The following is a 22450-nucleotide window of genomic DNA, read 5'->3' as shown; positions in this document are numbered from 1 at the left end:
CATGTTGATCTTATTGTGAACCCGGTTTATCTGTGTTGCAAGCCCACACTTTATACATGAGCTTCATGAAGAGCTGTCTCTGATGTTCACTTAAATGTGGACTCGAAGACGGTGTGCTATAAGCTCTTAAGGTTCTCAGTCCTCAATTCATTTCTTGTTTTTCGTTTGCATTCTCATGTTGCTCTCAATTCTAGGTTAATTCCTAGCCTCTGGTAACTACTCGAATAGTGATAAACATGCCGTACATCAACACTTCATATTTGCCAGAATTACGTGTCAGACTCATCTACAGGTTTTGTACTAGAGAAGGGTTACAACAAATAAAATCACATGTTTAATGGTCTTGCAGGTGACAGCGATCAAGGTGGTTCACATATGGGATATACAGAAATTAGTCTAAAATTCGCTAGGTACTGTACAGGCTTCACTAATATAAGAGTTGTGTTGTATATCACTAGGTACGGTAGTGCAAGTTCGAGAGATTGCATTGTGCAATTTAAATTAGGAATTTCCTGTGTGGAGCAAGTGTACAGACTGTAAACGCCAGTTGCTCGCGTGTCGGTTCTCTGATGCTGATACCACAGTTATTGAAGCAGGGCCAATTTGATTGCAACAGAGCTATTATCTAGAAATGGTCAACGTTTGATGTGACAAGCCCAGATGAGTTTCAGCATCGAGTATCTCCGGCGGCTGACAACAATATTCTGGCGCCAAATGTGGAGCATATATGCTAACTGGCGCGAGACTGACTGATGTGAGGTAGCGTTGAATGTAATGAACCGTATTTGGCGAGTGTTCCCGAATGGTCGGCTGTATTCTTGTAACCCGTCGCCAAATCAGACTAAGTGTTTCATCAAGAAAATCCTGCACGTTAAAGTGTTCATGGACAAAAATGTTTGATTTCCTTTTTTAAGTCGATCTTTTAGTAACATCTGCATTATCTTTCGCATATTATAATCCTTCTGTACCCTTACAATTTTCTCCTCTGCTAACTTTTCCTAAACATCAAGTTGCAACATTCCTGAAACTGTGAACTGTACGTTATTACTTTTAAAATACCTCCATAGTTTCAAATGGAGAGAGAGTGTTTCCCAAACAGTTAATTACTTCCAACTTTGTACACAGTCAATCGTGTGCAACTTTTTTTTTCGAAATATCACACTGCAATATATTTACAGAAAGAGCCCCACACGGATTGAATTTTAATGCACACAGATAAAGTTGTACATGTTACGTCGTGTTCTGTACGAAAACTAATTTACAATAATACAGCAGAACTTTTACATTCATTATGACTTTCGTGACTAAAACTAAGAACCGAAGAATCTAATCTTCTCTCTCTCTCTCTCTCTCTCTCTCTCTCTCTCTCTCTCTCCCCTCTTTTTTTCTCACTTACACACACACACACACACACACACACACACACACACGCACACAGACAGACAAACGGTTAGTGCTACGTAAAATTGGCATGGGCGTAGCACAACAAAATGGAATATGTGACATGAGAGTTCACTGAAATTAAAAAATGAAAACATGTCTGTTATACTATCTAAAAGCAAGATATTCTAGGCAAAATCGAAATCAAACATCTATGTCCAAGTAATGTTTCAGCGATTCATTCAAAATTTTAATTCCTACCCTATGACAGCACTCACGTAATCAAGGATAATGCGAAGTTAAATTAAAAAAGTGCTTTGTGGAACGTTACATTGATTCTAACACGTCAGTACACTTCGAATTTCATGTATGACTTCGTTGAGCTAGCTGTCTTAAAAATAAGAAAAGAAACAAATCCATCGTTAACAAGTGCACGTTCATCTAGAAGAACTGAGCAAGGCGAATTTACAGTTTACTAAACTGATGTACATATTTTACGAAACTACAAAATATAAAGAGGCAGCTGTTATTAGTGGTGTATGGCAATACGCAAATTTAGCGACTTAAGCTCTATGAAGAGCAAATAACGTCAGCAATACAAAGAACAGATAACTATACCGGAACTATCCTCCACCATACACAGTACAGTGGCTTGTTGAGTATAGTCGTCGATGGTTATGTTCGAGGGCTTTTTTTTTCTTTTCTCCAACTTCCAGTCAGTCGCGAAATAGAAACCACACTGAAAATAAAAAAAATGTTTTATTTGAAACATGTAGCTACACCTTCCAGCTACTCTGCTCCACATAGTTGCCTCTCCGAATTATACATTTGTTGTAGCGTGGTACCAAAATTGCATTATTCTCGTCATTGAAGGCAGCCTTTTGTGATTTCCGTCAATTCCGTAAGCTGGTCTGCGTTCGTTGTCTGTGCCCCAAATGCTGTCCTCATAGCCAGCGATTATAGTGAACGAAGAGTTGAAAATCAGATGAAACTATGTCGAGGCTGTATGGTACGTAATCAAACACTTCCCACCTGCAGCGTGCGAAAGAGAATTGTTATTATGAAGAAGGAAACACATAACAGTCACGTTATGTGGGCTCCTGAAATTAGGCGAAATCCCTAGCGGGACTTTACAGTTGGCAGGAGACACTATTTTCTAGGTATCTTCAACTGCTCACTGTGTGCTCAGAACTGAAAAGAGCGCCGTGACGCGATGCACACATCTGTGCAAAGCTTCATCGTATTTTCACTGTCATTTCCATTTCGCGACCTCTCGGCCTTACTTTCCGAACAGCCCTCTTAAAAAAACCGACATCGATACAGCGAACTGTACCTTGTTACGAATGCCAAATGAGTACCTTCGTTGCAGCTGCAGAGAGCTGTCGAGAATTTTCATGAAGAAGAAAATGTGTGACAGTTATGTTATGTGGGCTGCCTGAAATTAGGCGAAATCCCTTAGCGTGGGGCTTCGCACTTGGAAGGACACACTATTTTCTAGGCATTTTTACGTGCTCACTGCTGCTCCGAACTGAAGGGATGCATGGGTATACAAGAGACGCAGTGCAGCACAACTGCGTGAAGCTCCACCGGCTTTTCACTGTGGTTTTAATTTTGCGATGGATTGGAGACTGAGAAAAAAAAATTGCTCTCATAGACGCAATGTGGTCACGAAAGTGAACATTACATTTGATGAAATCACAAGTGGATTCAGTCACTATGGAATTGTCAGCAGAAAAAAAACCGATATTTGCTGTCTGTGCGTTGCCAATTACTTTGGGAATCCTGCGGAAGCCGACCGAAACACAGTAAACAAGCCACCTCGAGAGAATCGGGAAGGTTCTCTTCCTCCGGCGCGGAGCAAATATCCGTTCACACACTCTCCAATATAATATGAGCACCCGCATTTGAATGACAAAAAAAAGGAGAGAAACCTATGAATGTGCGGGAGGCCGTCACAAAAGCGACGGCCGGGTGTGCAATCTCTGCTTCCGCGGGCTTCAAAGGCGGGAGAGGCAACCGGAGTAGAGGCGCCTTCTGGCGCAGAGGCAGAGGCGACGACGAGCGCCGCAAAAGGGAACGAAGGAGTTGGACAGGGACGGAGGCCTCCGCACTGTGCTGCAAGTTGGCGCCAGAACCGCCACACACAGCGCCAGTAATCCTGGGGGCATCAGCGCGTGCAGGCTTAAATTAAAATGTTCCCGGCACAAGTTTGCCGGCGCAGGGGAGCCGCCGACGGAGCGCGCCGCTGTGCGCGCGGCGTGGTACGGTGTGGTGGGCCGCCGCGTCGGCCGTGTGTGAGCAGGCGCGACGTTGCGCGACCTGCACCTAGCGGCCTTAATTAATTCTTCTAAGCGGGCCGGGTTACCTCACTGACAGCGTCACCCCCTGCACTGGGCAGTTTCTAGCGCCGGCATTGTAAGCGCTTTTATCAGTGCACTGCACAACAGTGCAGTGAATTACTAAGGGGACTGAAGTTTATTTGAATTACCGTGTAGGGCTTTTTAACGCCTTTGCGTCAAATGTCGAGAGGTGACAGACAATGGGGAACCATTTCTGTTCGAGACATTCCTGAGAACGCTGTTTGTCCTTTAGTACCCAAAGGCCCTGGTACGACGAAATTTCATAGAACTAGTAGGATGTACTAAGTAGGTGTGCTGTGTACTTCCTGCCCCAGTAAACTGGTAGAGTGCTTTTCAGCAACGAAACCTTAACAATGAGTGTATCGAAGGGTGTAAAGATACTTTTGAAGCGAATCAGAATCTTTTAAGGGTTGTAGGACGTCAAACGGGCCGACTTGGAGCAGGAGAGGCACCACAGGACATTTTAATTTCTGCTGTCTATACTTTTACAAATAAATTCATAAAACTTTGTCAGCATGACAAGAAAGGATTGAGGATTCACACTCGTACCAGTGGGAGTTCAAAAACATAGAAAAATAATTTTTTTTACATGTCAAATTTCATTATTTTTTCACTTACTATTGCCAACATGTTTTGCTGTTGGTACACTTTTCTTCATAAGTAAAAGAGATTCTTCGATGAATTTTGCACAGCACACAAACCATACTCACAGGTGTATGAAACTCTAGAGGGAGCAATATACCTATTGGCTCTTCGATGAAGGTATGTTCTCGAAACTTCAACAAAAGCCCGTACCGAGCTACTGAGCGTCTCTCCTGCAGAGTCTTCCACTGGAGTTTATCATCTCCGTAACGCTTTCGCGATTACTAAATGATCCTGTAACGAAGCGCGCTGCTCTCCGTTGGATCTTCTCTGTCTCTTCTATCAACCCTATCTGGTACGGATCCCACACTGCTGAGCAGTATTCAAGCAGTGGGCGAACAAGCGTACTGTAACCTACTTCCTTTGTTTTCGGATTGCATTTCCTTAGGATTCTTGCAATGAATCTCAGTCTGGCATCTGCTTTACCAACGATCAACTTTATATGATCATTCCATTTTAAATCACTCCTAATGCGTACTCCCAGATAATTTATGGAATTAACTGCTTCCAGTTGCTGACCTGCTATTTTGTAGCTAAATGATAAGGGATCTATCTTTCTATGTATTCGCAGCACATTACACTTGTCTACATTGAGATTCAATTGCCATTCCCTACACCATGCGTCAATTCATTGCAGATCCTCCTGCATTTCAGTACAATTTTCCATTGTTACAACCTCTCGATATACCACAGCATCATCCGTAAAAAGCCTCAGTGAACTTTCGATGGTATGCACAAGGTCATTTATGTATGTTGTGAATAGCAACGGTCCTACGACACTCCCCTGCAGCACACCTGAAATCACTCTTACTTCGGAAGACTTCTCTACATTGAGAATGTCATGTTGCGTTCTGTTATCTAGGAACTCTTCAATCCGATCACACAATTCTGTCCAAATGGAGCGTTAGATCGTCTGAATTCCGAGATGGTTAGAGGACCCTGCTCCGTTGCGGGAGGAGAACTAGCGATCTTATTGAGCAAGCTAGGGTTTGACACACATGAAGACAAGTAGTAGAAACTCTAGCCATGGGCGGGCGGGTATTATATTGCCAAAATGTAAGCCCAGGGTGGCTTGCCACGAAGACGACAAAACGGAACATTGAACATCATCAACTTACCGCTCCGCTGCAGGGCTGCCGTGGCTGACAAGCGAAGGAGTCTCGCTGTGAAAACGAATTGCACACCAGTATGGTAGGCGACAGTTTGGTTTATATCTCACGGCTGTCTAGGGCGACTCCAAACACATCTTCACTGGTCACCGGGACTCATCACTTAAAATACTTTAGACGTACATTAAAAGTAAGTTGAAGTACCATAGTACAGCCAAATTAATGCCTAGAGCTGTCAGACAATTGTAAGGGCAATCTTTAATGCCGTCAGCCAACTTTAAACTGTATATTCTGATGATGCTTTTGTTCATTTGAAGAGCGGAACCAGACATAATAAAAAATACAAAGAGCGACTTGTGGCTGTTTTTCAAAACTTATTAATAGTCGCCGGTCGGTGTGGACGAGCGGTTCTAGGCGCTTCAGTCTGGAACCGCGCGACAGCAACGGTCGTAGGTTCGAATCCTGCTTTTGACATGGATGTGTGTGATGTCCTTAGGTTAGTTAGGTTTAAGTAGTTCTAAGTTCTAGGGAACTGATGACCTCAGATGTTAAGTCCCATAGTGCTCAGAGCCATTTGAACCATTTTGTGCAAGCACTGCGAACATAAGAAATTTTCAGAGTCTTCCAGAAATGATAAATACTAAATAACAAATAATTGCTCGTAGTCGTATTTGAACTGGCAACTTGCAGTATGCCAGCCAGTGACGCTTATTCCTTCCCCACACTGAATGCTACACAGTCCATTGGAGTGTTACACATTTATTTGTAAATATTATATACCGACCATTTACAAGCTTTCTCCATTTTTTTACGGTTTTCAGTTAGTAATTTCAATCATACATATTTTCAACAAATTCTTCTGCAGAATAGAAGGACATTTCAAGGAGCAGCTTTTTCAGTTTCTTTTAAAATTCAACTTCACTATCTGTCAGACATTCTATATCATTGGGTAAGTGATCACTAATTTTCCTTGTAACATTGTTCAACTCTTTCTGTGCCAAAGAGGACCTTAACATGGCGTACAGAATGTCATTTTTTTCCTTCTGGTTTTATGGTTATGTACATCATTGTTCCCTTTCTTAATGTAGTGGGTTACTTATAACGATATTCGTTAGGGAATAGATATACTGGAAAGCTGTGGTCAAAATGACTAACTCTTGGACAGGTATCTAGAACATGACCGCGGGTGAGCACTAAAAGTTATTCTTAATCACGTTTTTGTACAATGGAAGCACACTTCCTCAAAAATGAGTTACCCTACAACATCATTACATAAGCTATCATAAATGAAAGCAAGAAAAATATGCTAACGTGCTGATTTGTCTCGTCCTAAGATTTCCAGTTATCCGAATTGCAAACATGGTTGGACTGAGTTGTTTTGGGAGTTTAACAACGTGTTTTGTTTTTCAGTTTACATTCCAATAATTATTGATACCTGATATTATTTTTAAGTTTCTTCTCTAGTTGTTACATTTATCATTGGTGTCGCAGCTCTAAGTGTGCAGAACTGAATATGTTGTTGCTTCATGAATTTGAGAGGGAGGCACATTTACAGGAAGCCACTCAATAATATTTTGATCGAAACGGGATACTGATACAAATTCGCCTACATGTACGAGAAAAGAGAATGTCAAGTGGCTTGACACTGGGTGATATCGTAAACCAGTTGATATCTTTATTACGCATATTCCAACTTGCTGGGTAGAGACTATTCAGGACTTCTCTCACATGTGTGAAATTCTGCACTCACCTTCGTGTTCCGGTTTCAAGTAGCAAAGTTTCGAGTTGAGATGGTATTACCCCTCTGAGTAATGAGAGTTTTGACCATTTTCATTTTCATTGGAGTAGTTGGACAGAAATAAAGGTCCAAAAGGGCACCGAGAAAAGTTTGGGCCCGAATATTAAATGAGACCGGTTCCTAAAAACGTGTTCGGAGCATGCAGAAGAGGTCTTCATTATTTTTTTAAATTGTGTGTATGAGTTACGCATGCTGATGATTTAAGTCTACTTACACAAAAAATATTGCGAAAGCTGGATTTCCACGCAAAATTTGAAAGAAAACTCTTTCGGAATTGAAAAGTCATCTGGTATGAGATTCTGCAATTTTCTCAACCTATGGGAACGAGGACTATCAACGTGCAATGCCATCTAACCGTTTGCGGAACCAGCACTAAAGTTATGAAATGATAGTACTTGTTCCTCGAAACCAAGTGTACGCACAGCTCTTTGCTCACCAAAGGCATGTAAACAATGATCCGCAGCGGAAAAAGACCTCTAATTTTGGAGCTTTCCGTTCGTGTAACGTTACTCGTAACAGAGTCATAGGCCTTTCATAAATCCTAGAGTACCAGAAGCCACACGTATTTCTGAATGTTCTGCGAAGAACGTTACTTGTGAAGATGAGGTGTAGGTTACATGACGTAATACTCACTTGCGAGCACACGAGATTGTTTTCCGGCACAAACTTTTACGGTACAATAGTTGACTGCGATAGGTACTAACATACAATTAAATCATGGCTGCTGATAACAGCTAGCTACGAGGCGTATTCGGAACGTAAGGTCCGATTTGGCGTGAAATGGAAACTACTGTTAAATCCGATGGAACTTTACACAGATGTGTTGGGCAGTGCCTTTAGTGTTCCTGTCTATCGTTTCACGTCGGTCTTTTCAGTTCAGAGCGCCAAGTCATCAAGTAGGTATGCGTAAAACAACAGTCTCCCGCCAAATATAAGGGTCTGGTGACAGATTTCGCCTGAAGCTATGCAGTCTACGTAACATAATCTTTCTTCAAGACAATTCTCAGTCACATTGTGCAGGGGCAATGAAGACGCTCCTGCAGTGTTTTCTATGGGAAGTGTCTGATCACCCACAATACAGCTCTTAATTCATCTCTGCTCACACGTACCGCTGGCTACGAAGACGATCATTGTGACACAAACAACGAAAGGCAGACCAGCGTAGATAATTCGGAGCGGCGGTAATGTAGAGAGGTAGTTGGAAGGTTTGGCTAAACGTTGCGAATAAAAAATTTTAGATTTTCACTGTGGTTTCCATTCCGCGACCGGTCGGACCTTACTTTCCGAAGAGCACTCGTAATAGTGAATGCTGATGCTTGCACTCATTACCAGAAGAAATATAGTTTTCTCCTTGTGAGTTTCGTCTGGGAGAACAAGCGAATGTAGACTGCCAAACATATAACACTGCTCCACAGGTTATCTCGCCAATAGGCGGACGAGAACGGAATGATCATCCAATCAAATTATTGTTTTATATCTAACACATAACAGAAAAATACTTTACGCACTTCTGAAACACATTAAATATCAGGTTACCTTCCATTGAGAACGTGTGTGCACTCAGGGACTGTGATATGACTTAGAAATGACATAACACAGCAATCAGTTGCCCTTTCTTGCACGTTGTATTTTGCAAATCTAGATTTCTGCTAGTGCCTAGCCATCATCAATGCATTATTTCAAAGTACAATGCATGTCAGTTACCTGTTGTTCGGGCGTCTGTCACAGTTCTTTCAGGACTGTTTCAGGACTCTAGTCTTGAAAGAACTATGACAGACGCCCGAACAACAGGGAACTGACATGCATTGATACTATGAAATAATGCATTGATAATGGCAAGGGCAAGCCGAACTCTAGATTTGCCAAATAAAACCTGCAAGGAAGGACGACTGATTGCTGTGCTCTATCATTTGCACAATAAAAATGCTCGTCAGCAAGAGAAATGGAAACAGAGGACCCGGAGTTACAAGGGAAAGACAGCAGATTGGTATTGTTTGGTAGACGATACAAGCGTTATAACAAATCCTATTAGATAGAAAGGAAAAGAACAAATTGCTAATCAGTTCTGAAAATGAACTCAATCTAACTTTCAAGAAACGCACTGTATTCCATTCTGTATAGAAAGTAGTCATTCGTGCAGCATATAAACTGGCGTCAGTAAATAAGGTAGAATGCTCCAAATTGTTGTGCGTACGCACTGGCGAAATCTTGAACTGCAAGACGCATAGTACTGAAACGCTCAAAAATGTTCAGCAGCTTTTCGTCTTCGTGTAATTATTATTGGAAACAAATAAATTATATTTCTGCTAGATTTTGCATATTTTGTTGTGTAACTCACTACTTACAAAGAAAGTAATGATTGCAGAAATGCGATCAATGTGAATAATACGTGGAGTTCAACCGCGTTTGTCACGTAAGTATTGAAAGGGTACAGTACCGCCCGACACTGAAAATAGGTACGACATACTTCATTATTTTTGTCAGAACAACACTTTTTTTTGTAAAATAACTCAATTTCAATTAATACAGCGAAGCCGGATACCAGTGTGGGAAAGAATGACAATTTATTTATTTAATTGATCACATGTGCACTCCCACAAAGTAAATCCCTACGTCCAGTTTGGTGAGATCTTTTGAAATGAATGAATGTATGGTCGTCTGCTAACCACAGATAGTGAATGTAAATATATGATCATCTTTGAGTCGATCCTTTGGCCACCTTTGGTGGGACCAAAGAGATGAAATTTACCTGAGCTTTGAGCGCCTGAAATGTGGCTGACCAATAGGGTAGTAAGGTGCTCCCCCACTTCAGCAGAGGTGGAGAGGACCTCGAGAACGGCCATGTTTTAGGCACTCTGCCGCTGGATCCTGTGCTGTTAACACCTGTTTTAGTTGCGCTCCGTAATGACGAAAGAGTGGAGTCATGGTATGCATGTGGAATATTTAAGAGTAGTTTGAAATAATAATTTCTCTATTTCAGGAACTTTTGTGGGGAGAATTAAAGGTCAGGCAGGTAATATTAATGGGATTGTAGTAATCTTCGGAAGTGACCAACGGTCACAAAGAAACCACGTGTAGCAATAAGTTGAAATACTTCCGTGTGCTTAAGTTAAGCTGAATTACTAGCGTGTGTACAATAAGTTGAAATATTTAAGAAATAGCGTGTGTACCATAAGTTGAAATATTTAAGAAATGGCGTGTGCAGGACTTGAAATAAGAGACGAGTACTTCCACGTGGTGAGTACTGTGTGAGTCTCAATCTGTGTATGAGACAAAGGATAAAGAGAAGTACTCGTCCATGGTATCAATTGAGGACTCGCGTGTGTGATGATTATGTTCTTAATGATAAATTGCGTGATATGAATCCGTGTGACGCTAGATTTAAACTCTGAGAGAGAATCAAGGTGAGTCGGCCGTCTATCCAGCAACGCCACTTGGCTTGCATTGCACAGGAAGACGTGCATTTATCTCCAGAGTTCACAGTAGGAAAGTAGAATTACAAAGTGGGGCAGTGTCGTGTGAAACTGGGATCAATATTAATTGAAGTGGGAAAGCTGAAAGTGATAATGTTGTAATCATTCTCTGTGTAGTATTTCATATTGTTGTGTGGTGTATGTCATGTAATTTGGGTATGTGTGGTTTGCATGGGAGAGTAGCAAGGTAGTTTCAAAAGATTAGTGGGTTATGCTTGTTCCTTCGGTACCGCTCGGTCTGGAGGATAGTTGCGTGATGATGAGTGGGTTATGCTTGTTCCTTCGGTACCGCTCGGTCTGGAGGATAGTTTCGTGATGATGATTGTGAGAGTCGAAGTGTGAGAGATAATAAAAGATCCACCATCCTATCCAGAAAGTGCACGGTAGCGTTAAATAATTACGAGACCATAATATAGAGATTCACCAATGTAAAGTCATGCCCACTGGGCGGAATTTCTCATGTGTTATTGTTGTAGGTTATAGAATTTGTGTGTTTAGGTTAGTGAATTTATCGGAATAAATAAGAGAGTGAAAAGAAAAAGATTTGTGGACTTTTCCATTGAATTGTATGTTGTTATAATGTCCCGAATTTATGTGTTCGCCATTCATATTCAGTGCGGTGGCCACGTGTAGACAAAAAGAAAATGTGTTATTGCCAGTGCGTAGTGTACAGTCAGAGTTCTGTAAATTACTGAGAGTCAGATGCGTGTTTCCGTTGCGTAGTAATCATATAAGAGGATAACTTGTAACGAAGTGTGAGCACTAGAGTTCATGTTACTCGTTAAATTAAGAAAGAATCCACTCGCTTGGCAGACCACTCATCTTGCAGGCCTGACTGCTTGATGCCACAGTATGAGCAAGGCGTGTGGGTGCCTCTCAGTATTTGTTGAAGAAGTTAAACATTTTAGCTGCACTATCGGAAGATAATACACTAATGAAATACTCTGCTAACAACCCATCACATTTTGAGAAAAACAGTGATATTCATACCGTCAACACTAAACGTAAAAAAATGACCTTTATCACCCGTTATTAAAACTGTTAGAGGTTAAAAAAGTTCCATATAAAGCATCGAAGTTTTTAGCGGTTTACCAAGTAACGTTAACTGTATGACAGGTAGCAAGGCAAGTTTTAAATCTAACCCAAAATCGTATCTCACGGACAGTTCCTTCCATTGCATGGACGAATTTCTACTTAAAAACTCTAACCTGTAAAAAATTAAAAAAACCTTGGTTATAAGTGTGTTGCTTGAGTAAGAATAAAAAGTGTGATTGACTCTAATCATGTATACATATCTCTTAAACCGAATCATTTTCCAACATTTCATCATGGAATCGTTCAAGTGATCTAAAGAAGATGTAACTGAGTGAGTAACTAAGAAAATGGCTACGTAAGAGGGCTTCACAGCCTGACACTAGTGTCATGGAAGACTTGGTTTCCACTCATGGTCTCGGGTGATAAGTATGTGTAAGGAAAGTTTGCCTCTCCAGTGAATAGTAAATAACTTAGGAACTGATAGTATAGATTAACTCCAATAAAACATTTCACTTAACATGGTTGAAATGGCTCTGAGAACTATGGCACTTATCATCTGAGGTCATCAGTCCCTTATAACTTACAACTACTTAAACCTAACTAACCTAAGGACATCACACACAGCCATGCCCGAGGCAGGATTCGAACCTGCGACCGTAGCGCTCACGCGGTTCCAGACTGTAGCGCCTAGAACCGCTCGGCCACCGCGGCCGGCCACTTAACATGTTTCCAACTGCTGCTGACCACAGAGATACAGATAGTTACAGAAGGAGGTTATCATTTCTCACGTTGGTAATCCAGTGGCTGTGGTCTTATTTGTCGATTATCATTTCCATTATCAAGTTGCGAAGTAGTGACTGACTTCAGATAACTGAATTTTTCAACGGTGATCGTCGTCGTGATTTTTTTGGCAATTCTGGTGCGTCGTGTACACATGTGGCGTCTATTAACAAGTATTGAGTGTGCCGATACGGTATTTTCGCCCGGGCTTTGTTCAGGAGACGCTGCTGCTGCTGCTTGTAGAGAATACAGTAGACGATTTCCTTAGTGCAGAGTACCAGATTCAAGAGTGTTTACTTGTGTTTTCAGTGAACTCCGTGGTCTGATGAAGTGCCCAGCAGTCATATTTCATTTGAAAGTGCAAAACAACTGCTTGACTGAGTGTGGATGAAGTAGAACACATTATTCAACTCGTAGAACGTACTCCTTTAACGAGCAGACGCAGAATTTTTACTCGTACTGGTGTTCCACATGCAAGGCTGTGACAGACACTGCGTATGCACAGCCCTTACCGTAGTCATTTATAGCGACTCCAACTTCGAAAATGATGTGATGATAGGTAATCGGAATTTTATCACTGGCTACTTGCAAATCTCCGAGTAATCGTACTCTTTACCTCATGATTGAAAGAGCTTTTGGGAGACTTAAGATCAAAGAAGACCGAAGGGATGGATAACATTCCAACGCAATTTCTAAAACAATTGGAGGAAGTAGCAGCAAAGCGAACATTCACGTTGGTGTGTAAAACGCATGGGACTAGAGACATACAACGAGACTTTCGGAAAAACACTATCCACAAAATGCTGAATACTCCAAAAGCGGGCAAGTGCGAGAATTATCGCACAATAAGGTTAATAGCTTATGCATCCAAGTAGCTGAAACGATAATATATAGAAGAGTTAAAAAGAAAATTGAGGATCTGCTAGATGACGATCAGTTTCGCTTTGGGAAAGGTATAGGCACCAGAGATCCAGTTCTGACGGTGAGGTTGATTATGGAAGCAAGACTGCAGAAAAATCAAGACGTATTCATAGGATGTGTCGACCTGGAGGAAGCGTTCGACAGTGTAAAACGTTGCAAGAGGTTCAAAATTCTGAGGAACATATGGGTATGCTACAGCGAAAGATGGGTGATATACAATATGTACAAGAATCAAGAGGGAGTAATAAGATTCAAAGACCAAGAGTGCTCGGATTAAAAAGTGTGTTTAAGACAAAGATGCAGTCTTTCACCTCTACTGTTTAATATATACGTCAAAGAAGCAATGACAGAAAGAAAAGAAAGATCCAAGAGTAGGTTTAAAATTCAAGACGAAAGAATATTAATGGCAAGATTCGCTAATGACATTTTATCGTCAGTGATAGTGAAATTGGATAACATTATGAGCTGAATGGCATGGACAGTCTAATGGATACAGAATGTGCATTGAGAAAAAATTAAAGAAAGACGAAAGCAATGAGAAGGCCGCGCGGGATTAGCCGAGCGGTCTAGGGCGCTGCAGTCGTGGACTGTGCGGCTGGTCCCGGCGGAGGTTCGAGTCCTCCCTCGGGCATGGGTGTGTGTCCTTAGGCATGGGTGTTTGTCGTTAGGATAATTTAGGTTAAGTAGTGTGTAAGCTTAGGGACTGATGACCTTAGCAGTTAAGTCCCATAAGATTTCACACACATTTTTTTTCTTTTGCAATGAGAATTAGAAGAAATGAGAAAAGCGAGAAACTTGACATAAGAATTGGAAGTGTAGACGAAGTTAAAGGATTCTACTACCTAGGCACCAAAATAAACCGGTGTAGATGGAGAAAGGAGGAGGTAAGAAGCGGGCTAACACAAGCAGAAAGGGTTTTCCTGGCCAAGGGAAGTCTACTTGTATCAAACAGTAGCTACAGGGATGCCACAGGGGAGGAAACTCGTGGCGGGCCGCATCGAAGAAGGCTAAAACAGACCTTGAAGGCCCAACGGAACTGACCGACCGCCGTGTCATCGTCAGCCCCCATGCATCGCTGGATGGATATATGGAGGGTCATATTGTCTGCACACCGCTCTCCCAGCCGTTGTCAGTTTTCGTGACGGGAGCCGCTAGTTCCCCATTAAATATTTCCTCAATTTGCCTGAGTGCACCCCGCTTGCCAACAGCGTTCGGCAGACCGGACGGTCACCCATCCAAGTGCTAGCAAACCCTGACATCGCCAGACTTCGGTGACCCGACGGGAACCGGTGTTATCAATAAGGCAAGGCCGTTGCCATGAAAGAAGACTGATTACAAAAGAAAAAAAAAAAAACGAATCTGATGAAGTCACTTCCACTCGTGAGAATATAACACTCGTAACTCATATTGTCGACGGTTCGGTGAAATTCCATGTGCCTTTTTGGAGAAGGACTTTCAGACACTGTTCTCTGTAAATGTGTGATATGGTATCATAGATAATAAGCAGTTGAGAGGGTCTGTTCTATTACCACTTCGTCTTACAGGGTTCCGTTATCTAGACTTTATCGAAAACAAACTTGAGCACTATTGGATGAGGTTCTCTTGGCTGCATGGATGGGTATGGAGTTCCACTATGATGGGGCGCTTGCACTTTCTAGTCGTCCGAAGACACAGCTGCTAAACATTTGCCGGAAGATGTGTCGGCAGAAATGGTCACGTACCCTAGCAGCCGAGGTCCTCGGATCTTAAACGTTTAGATTTTTGCCTGTGGGATGACTGAATTGAGCCACACTGATACAAGAACGCCAAGACGAACTCAGAAGAGCTACACTGGGTGTTGTCAAGAGAATTTTGAAGTGCATTGAAATCGGAGGTGGAAAATCAGCTTTGAACTTAATTATCTGCTTTTGCATAGTGTGTTCTGTATTATTTTGGGCTAAATACTAATAACATCTTGGTAACAAATAAAAAATGGACATATGTTATATGGAATGTTTTATTAATTAAATTGGTCTATACTGTGGTCTTCTAAGATATTTACCCTTCCTCCTGGAACAAACTCTGTTTCGACAACAGGTAATAATCGGATTTACTCTTGAAGGAGTAGAACAGGGAATAACTTCAGCAGGATAGTCATCAATAATGTAAAATAGTTACTTAATACATTAATGCGCGGAAAAAGAATACTGAATATCCCCAAAACCTGTCTGACAAGGTATTGTGAACAAAAGTGTAGTTCTTTATCAATAATATTTTTCAAAAATATGAATCTCACTTTTAGAAATACACTGCAGGAAAGAAATTTAGCACCCTAAAAGATTACGTTCAGTAGCACCAAGCTATAATATATATGTATTGAAGGAGTGCAATGTTATCAGTTCACTTGTGAGGTCATCAGCGATCACATGGCGCATAGGAAGCTTGTCTGTGCATCCTCTGTTTTGACTCCACAGGCAGGAATAGTGTTGAGTTTAGACGTGAACAGTGTAACATTCATTCTATGGTACCAGCATGCCCACCGACAACGACGTACTCTTGTTGAACAGCTTCAGCCATGTGAATGAGGTCCCACTGTAAGCCTACAGAAAGTTGGGTGGACGTTTCGACAGATTGCTGCACGTGTTAATGGTGTGTCGGTGCGTTCAGTAGATCGACACATTGTGAGCAGCAGTGGTCGACTGAAGATTATCCACGCACGAAATCCTGCCATATGTGTCATCAGAGACCTTTGGGAACCGTCTCTTGTAGCTGACCACCACTGGCAACAAGATACGGCCAACTATGGAAAAACTGATATGGAAGAGTTGACATACTAGTGGAACGCCACTCTGTTGTCTTCGGCGATGAGAGCAAGTTCTGTCTCTATCCGAGTGGTGCACGTACACTTGAATAGCATATAGCTGATGAGCTGCCTGTTCCAGAGTACATTCGCGCACGACGCCCAAGTCTCATCCCAAGCTTCATAGTGTCGCCGGCCATCAGCCGCACCGCGCAGTCACATTTTGTGTTTCTGCAGGGTACAATAACCAGCGCTCGCTACAGTGCACAAGCTGTTATCTCCGTGCTACTGCCGCATCTTCGACACGAAGTTAATGGGCTTTCTCAGCAGGAGAATGCACGACCACATGCGGCTGCTGTGACACAACGTGGTATACAACTGCCCTGGCCAGCAAGTCCACCATGTGTCTCGTCGATTGTCGTATAGGACTTGATGAAGCGGGTAATTACTAGCTCTCTAGGCTCTACAAGAACCATTGCCGAATTCCAACAAAAGGCGCAAGAGGCTTGGGACAATCTACCGCAAGATGCCATTTGGGTTGGGTCGTTTGGGGGAGAAGACCAGACAGCGAATTCATCGGTCTCGTCGGATTAGGTGAGGACAGGAAAGTAAGTCGGCCGTGACCTTTCAAAGGAACCATCCCGACATTTGTCCGGAGCGATTTAAGGAAATCACGGAAAACCTAAATCAGGATGGCCGGAAGTAGGATTGAACCGTCGTCCTCCCGAATGGGAGTCCAGTGTGCTAACCACTGCGCCACCTCTCTCGGTATGCCATTTGGAATCTTTATCATCGTTTATATACGATAATACACGCATTGTCTCCAGACGGGCATCCCGCGTCCGGCCATATTGATTTAGGTTTTCCGTGATTTCCCTAAATCGCTCCAGGCAAATGCCGGGATGGTTCCTTTGAAAGGGCACGGCCGACTTCCTTCCCTGTCCTTCCTAATCCGATGAGATCGATGACCTCGCTGTTTGGTATCTTTCCCCAAACAACCCAACCCAACCCAGAAGGACATATGGTGGTATATGTGTTTGTCTGAGTTTATTACCATATGCTCCTACAATGGCGAACGGTATAGAATACTTTTTTTCCGATCAGTCCTCTGACTGGTTCTACTTGGCGCGCCAAGAATTTTTTTCCCTCATCAACCCATTCCATTCAGAGCAGCACTTGCAAATCATTAATTATATGCTGGATGTACTCCATTCTCAACTTCCTCTACAGTCTCTGCCTCTACACTTCCCTGAGGCCATAACTCATGTCCATCATGTCAGCGCTCTCCGTATGTTCCTTTCTTCGCAGACTCTACTGATGAATGGGAAATCCTTATGTTATTAGTCCACCTGATTTTCAGTGTTCCTCTGGAGCACCACCAATGAAACTCTTGCATTTCTTTCCGTTCCAATTTTACCGCTATCAATAATTCACTACGATACAACGCTGAGCTCCAGACGTCCATCCTCAGAAATTTCGTCCTCAAATAATAGTCGATGACTGATTCCAGAAGACTTCTCTTGCCCAGGAATGCCTTCTTCACCAGTGTTGGTCTGCTTTGTACCTCTTTCTTGCTTCAACTGTCATGAATTATTTTGCTTCCAAGGCAGCAGATTTCCTTAACATCGTCTACTTCTGCGCTACAAATACTGATGTTAAGTTTCTCGTTATTTTAATTTCTGTTACTTCTAATTATTTTTGTCTTCGTCTCCTTTATTCTTATTCCATGTTCTGTATTCATTAGACTGTTTCTCGTTTTTTTTAAAATTTAGGTACTTCCTATTATTTTCCTCTTTTTCTGGTTTATTCTTAATCCATGTTCTGTATTCATTAGAAGTTCATTCCATTCAATATATCCTGAAATTTTTCTTCACATTGTAAGAGGTATGCGCTACCTGCGATATGTAAGCTATAAGAGAATCTGAGACCAAAGAGCAGTGTTGGCTGCAGTACGAACTGTGTAGCAGTAGCAGTAAGTTGTTGCTAGCGAGCAGTCGCCTGTCTGCGCTTGTCAGTCCTGTCTGGTGATCATGTTTGGTGGGCCGGTCGCGGTGCAGCGATGCCGGAGCCTGAATATTATTGTATAAGGTTGTAAGTAGGCTGTTTAGATTTTTATATGGGTAATGCCACGTAGCGCTCTACATGAAAATCACTGGCTGTGCTGTGTGCAGTATGTGGCTAGTTTGCATTGTTGTCTGCCATTGTTGTCATGAACTGCTACAGCTGGATGTGAACAGCGCGTAGCGTTGGGCAGTTGGAGGGGAGCCGCCAGCAGTGGTGGATGTGAGGACAGAGATGGCGGAGTTTGAAATTTGTAAAAATTGATGTCATGAGCTGCTGTATATATTATGACTATTGATGACTATTAAGGTAAATACAGTGTTTGTTCTCTATTAATATCTTTCATTTGCTAACTATCCCTATCAGTAGTTAGTGCCTTCAGTAGTTTGAATCTTTTATTTAGCTGGCAGTAGTGGCACTCGCTGTATTGCAGTAGTTCGAGCAGCGAAGATTTTTGTGAGGTAAGTGATTTGTGAAAGGTATAGTTTAATGTTTGTCAGGGCCATTCTTTTGCAGGGATTTTTGATAGTCAGATTGCGTTGCGCTAAATAATATTGTGTGTCAGGTTAAGCACAGGCTTGTACAAGTTGTTCAAAGTGGACGTTTCTTATGTACAATTGTTCTAAGGGGACGTTTCATAAGGTAAAAAAACAGCCTCGCGCATATCTAGTAATATTATGTAAACTCACATGTAAATCTTTTAAAAATGTCCTAATAATAATCTTTGTCTAATTTCTAACAAGCATTCATTTTAATTTAAAGAATTTAATATTTTTTTAATGCATGAACATTCCGATTGTTGTAAAAGAAAAATCATTTGCTTCCTTTCATAAATAACAAATGTATAGGTCAGCACTGCACAGAGCTGTGCCGGAAAAGAGCTATTGTAAGAGCAGATAGTTGCCGACTTTATCGAGGTGAGAATTTTTGCTTTTTATTCAGAATGATCTTACAGGGCCATGACGCAGCACTGCTGTCGTCCAAATTTTATCAGGTTATTGAATTTATTTTTTTATTACGAGGTTTAGGAATTTTTCTGTTTCGAGCTTATGTTAAATGAGAAAAGAATTTTGTGGGTACATTAAATGGGAACCAATTTTGTTGTGAGGTTACACAAAAATTAGAATCATTAATCCAATAATATTTATTTATTTTTATAGTGGGGAGGTTACACTTAACGTGAATATTATTTATGTTAACATTTTCTGTTGAGAGGTTGCGGTGAACTATTTTACGTGGGGAGGTTACAACATTAACTGACCATAGCAATGTCATTAGCAAATCTTGTTGGTGACATACTTTAACATTGAATTTTAATTGCAATCTTTAATCTTTCTTTTGTTTCTATCATGTATATATCGAACAGTACAGTAGAGGCGTAGGACTGTATCCTTGTCTTAAACACACGTTTTCATCCGAGCACTTCGTTCTTGGTCTTCAAACCTTACTATTACCTTTTTGTTCTTTTACATATTGTATATTCGGAATCGATATGTCACAGGGTGGTGGGGCGACCTGCTTACTAGAAACCTTATGGATAATTTAAGTTTTCGGTTGGTGAAAGACCCTATTTGCATTGCTTTTATTTTCGGAAAGCGTCCCTGTATTTCAGATACTGACTCACTAGCTACCACTAAGGCCAATTTTGCATTTATTTCAGAAAAGATATCATACGTAGATACTATGCCTGGGCCGAAAAGAAAAGCCTTCGAAAATGTCAGTCAACTAAATAAATAGGAACCATGAAAAGAGAGCAAAATTTTTCTTACTTTATAAAAAGAAAACAGACTACAAGATATCTTATTAATGAAGGCATCATTCAGAGGTACACAAATCTAGGGAAATGGGGAATCTTACGAGGACTTCAAATGAAAATTCGATTTCAGTGTATATTCGAGGAACATTCCCCAGTGGATGTCCAAAAAACATTCTGATACACTAAACAGCTCTGATGATTTGCTAAAGTTCGTCTTAGAGTGTAATTCCTAGAAGGACAACCGCTTTCTTCAGTACTTTTGGCACCAAAAACTATAAACTGTGACCAGAATGAAATTATCTCTCTGCTGCGGAGTGTGCCATAATACGAAACTTCCTGTCAGATTAAAACAGTGTGTCGTCACAACTTTACTTCCGCCAGTACCTCGTCGTTTCGTAAGCAGTTTTAATCAGCAAACGAAAACAGGACGGTATAAATGTTTAGCGCCATAAGATAAGATCCACTTCACAGTGACATTCTGCTTTGGAACATCACAAACGGCTTCCAAGGTACTCGTCTTGACAAAAATGCACATGGGTATCTGGTAAGATGATCTGTACGTTCGTGAGTTAGGCGCTGTACTACTGAGACTGTTTGCTAAACAGCCAGCTCTCGTTTCACGATGCTTCAGAGAATCGAAAGTAAACGAAGAAGATGCAATAAAGTTCGCACTGAAGAGGGGTTTGCTCAGCCTCTATTTTTATTAGGACCACATTCTGATCTTGTACTTCTGTACATCGTATGGTTAATTTTATACCATTTATTCTATTTCACATGTAGTACTTTTCAAGAGTGTGAATATCACAAATTTATTGACTGAGTTATACCACGAGCCTTTTAACAAGCATCATACTTTTACCGTGCAGCACCGTCTCCAGCTTTCCTTATGGGCTCAATTTCGTGAACAATTGAGTCCAAAACTTCCTTCAATTACAACTAAAAGGCTGTGATCGAGAGAGGTGACGCAGTGATTAGCACAATCGACTCGCATTCGGAAGGGATGACAGTTCAGATCTGCGTCCGGCCATCCAGAGGTAGGTCTTTCGTGAAATCCCTACATCGCTCCAGGCCAATGCCGGGATGTTTCCTTTGAAATAATGCGGCCGGTTGTCTTCTCCACCCTTGAAACAGTCCGAACTTGTGTTCTGCCTCTAACGACTTCGATGTCAACGGGACGCTAAACCCTAACCTAATCTTCTACCTTTCCTTCCTTCCCTTCTTCAAGTTGCTGCGATTTAGAAGGCCATTTGAGATGCGATAGTGTGCTAGGGCGATCTTTAGATATGGGTATATACCTGTATGTGAGTGATACATTATGAAAATGGCTGTTGTCTTCTTGAAAGACGAATTTGCCCGTAGTACACTTGTCCTGAAAATGCAGAAGAAAATGCAACGGAGAATGTCGAAGAAAAAAATAGCTTCCTTCCCGTCAACTGATTCTTCTTCGCTTCTTTGTAGGGCTACATAATAATTAATGAAAAACACCACAATGTATATTTCCTACAGGATTAATTTTTTATTTAAGTGGTTTTCGATTTAGAAGACCATCATAAGACCTTAACTGAATGTCGACGTCGAAGAAGCTACAATATTTTAAGCAACATTACTCATCTAGACGGAGTCACGAACAAACAGCGTGGTGGTAATGCAACTAAGAAAGTAAAAGTTGAACAATAAATTAAAAAATAAAAATAAAATTTATTAATTTTTGATTAACTTTTTATCCGTCTAATTTAATTATCACTTCACTGTCAAAGATAACTTTTACTGCGGCTTTATGCCTCAGTCTAGGTGAATAATATATTTTTCAAAGATGTTTAAAAATATCCTGCATGGTACCTCCTATGAAGACGATAATCAGTTACAGTCTGATGATGACCTTTAAGCGGAAAAGCAGTTAAGTAAATAAATTAATCTTATATAAGATACACAATGATGAGTCACTTCATGTTTACAATGCATGTGTATCAGAGGGCCCAAATCATGCTACGAAAACAACGTTCCCAAACTATCACTGAACTAGGGAGTGAGACAGAAGAGCGGAGCCCCGGACTGTGCTAATATGCTACACGACGTGTTCCGCACAGAAGATGCATTTGGTCGGTATCGGTGACAGTGTGGATAGTACCGATCATTAACGTTTCCCAGTTACAATGAGCTGTGGTGATTGGAACGGTTGTGTCCAGGGGTCTCAATACTGGACGTGTTCTATGTGGCTCAGCTGTGGCGTGTATTTAGTAAGAGAACTCTGCGGGAGGGGGAGTCCGAAAACTTGTCATGTTACTCATATGTTCTGTATTCAGATGGTTATTTTCGTGTCCCTTCCAGGGACAAATTCTGTTAGCTGTGTTTGTCT

This window comes from Schistocerca cancellata, chromosome 5 (genome assembly GCF_023864275.1).
Source record: "Schistocerca cancellata isolate TAMUIC-IGC-003103 chromosome 5, iqSchCanc2.1, whole genome shotgun sequence".
Taxonomy (NCBI): Eukaryota; Metazoa; Arthropoda; class Insecta; order Orthoptera; family Acrididae; genus Schistocerca; species Schistocerca cancellata.
Note: the sequence above shows the minus strand (reverse complement) of the source record.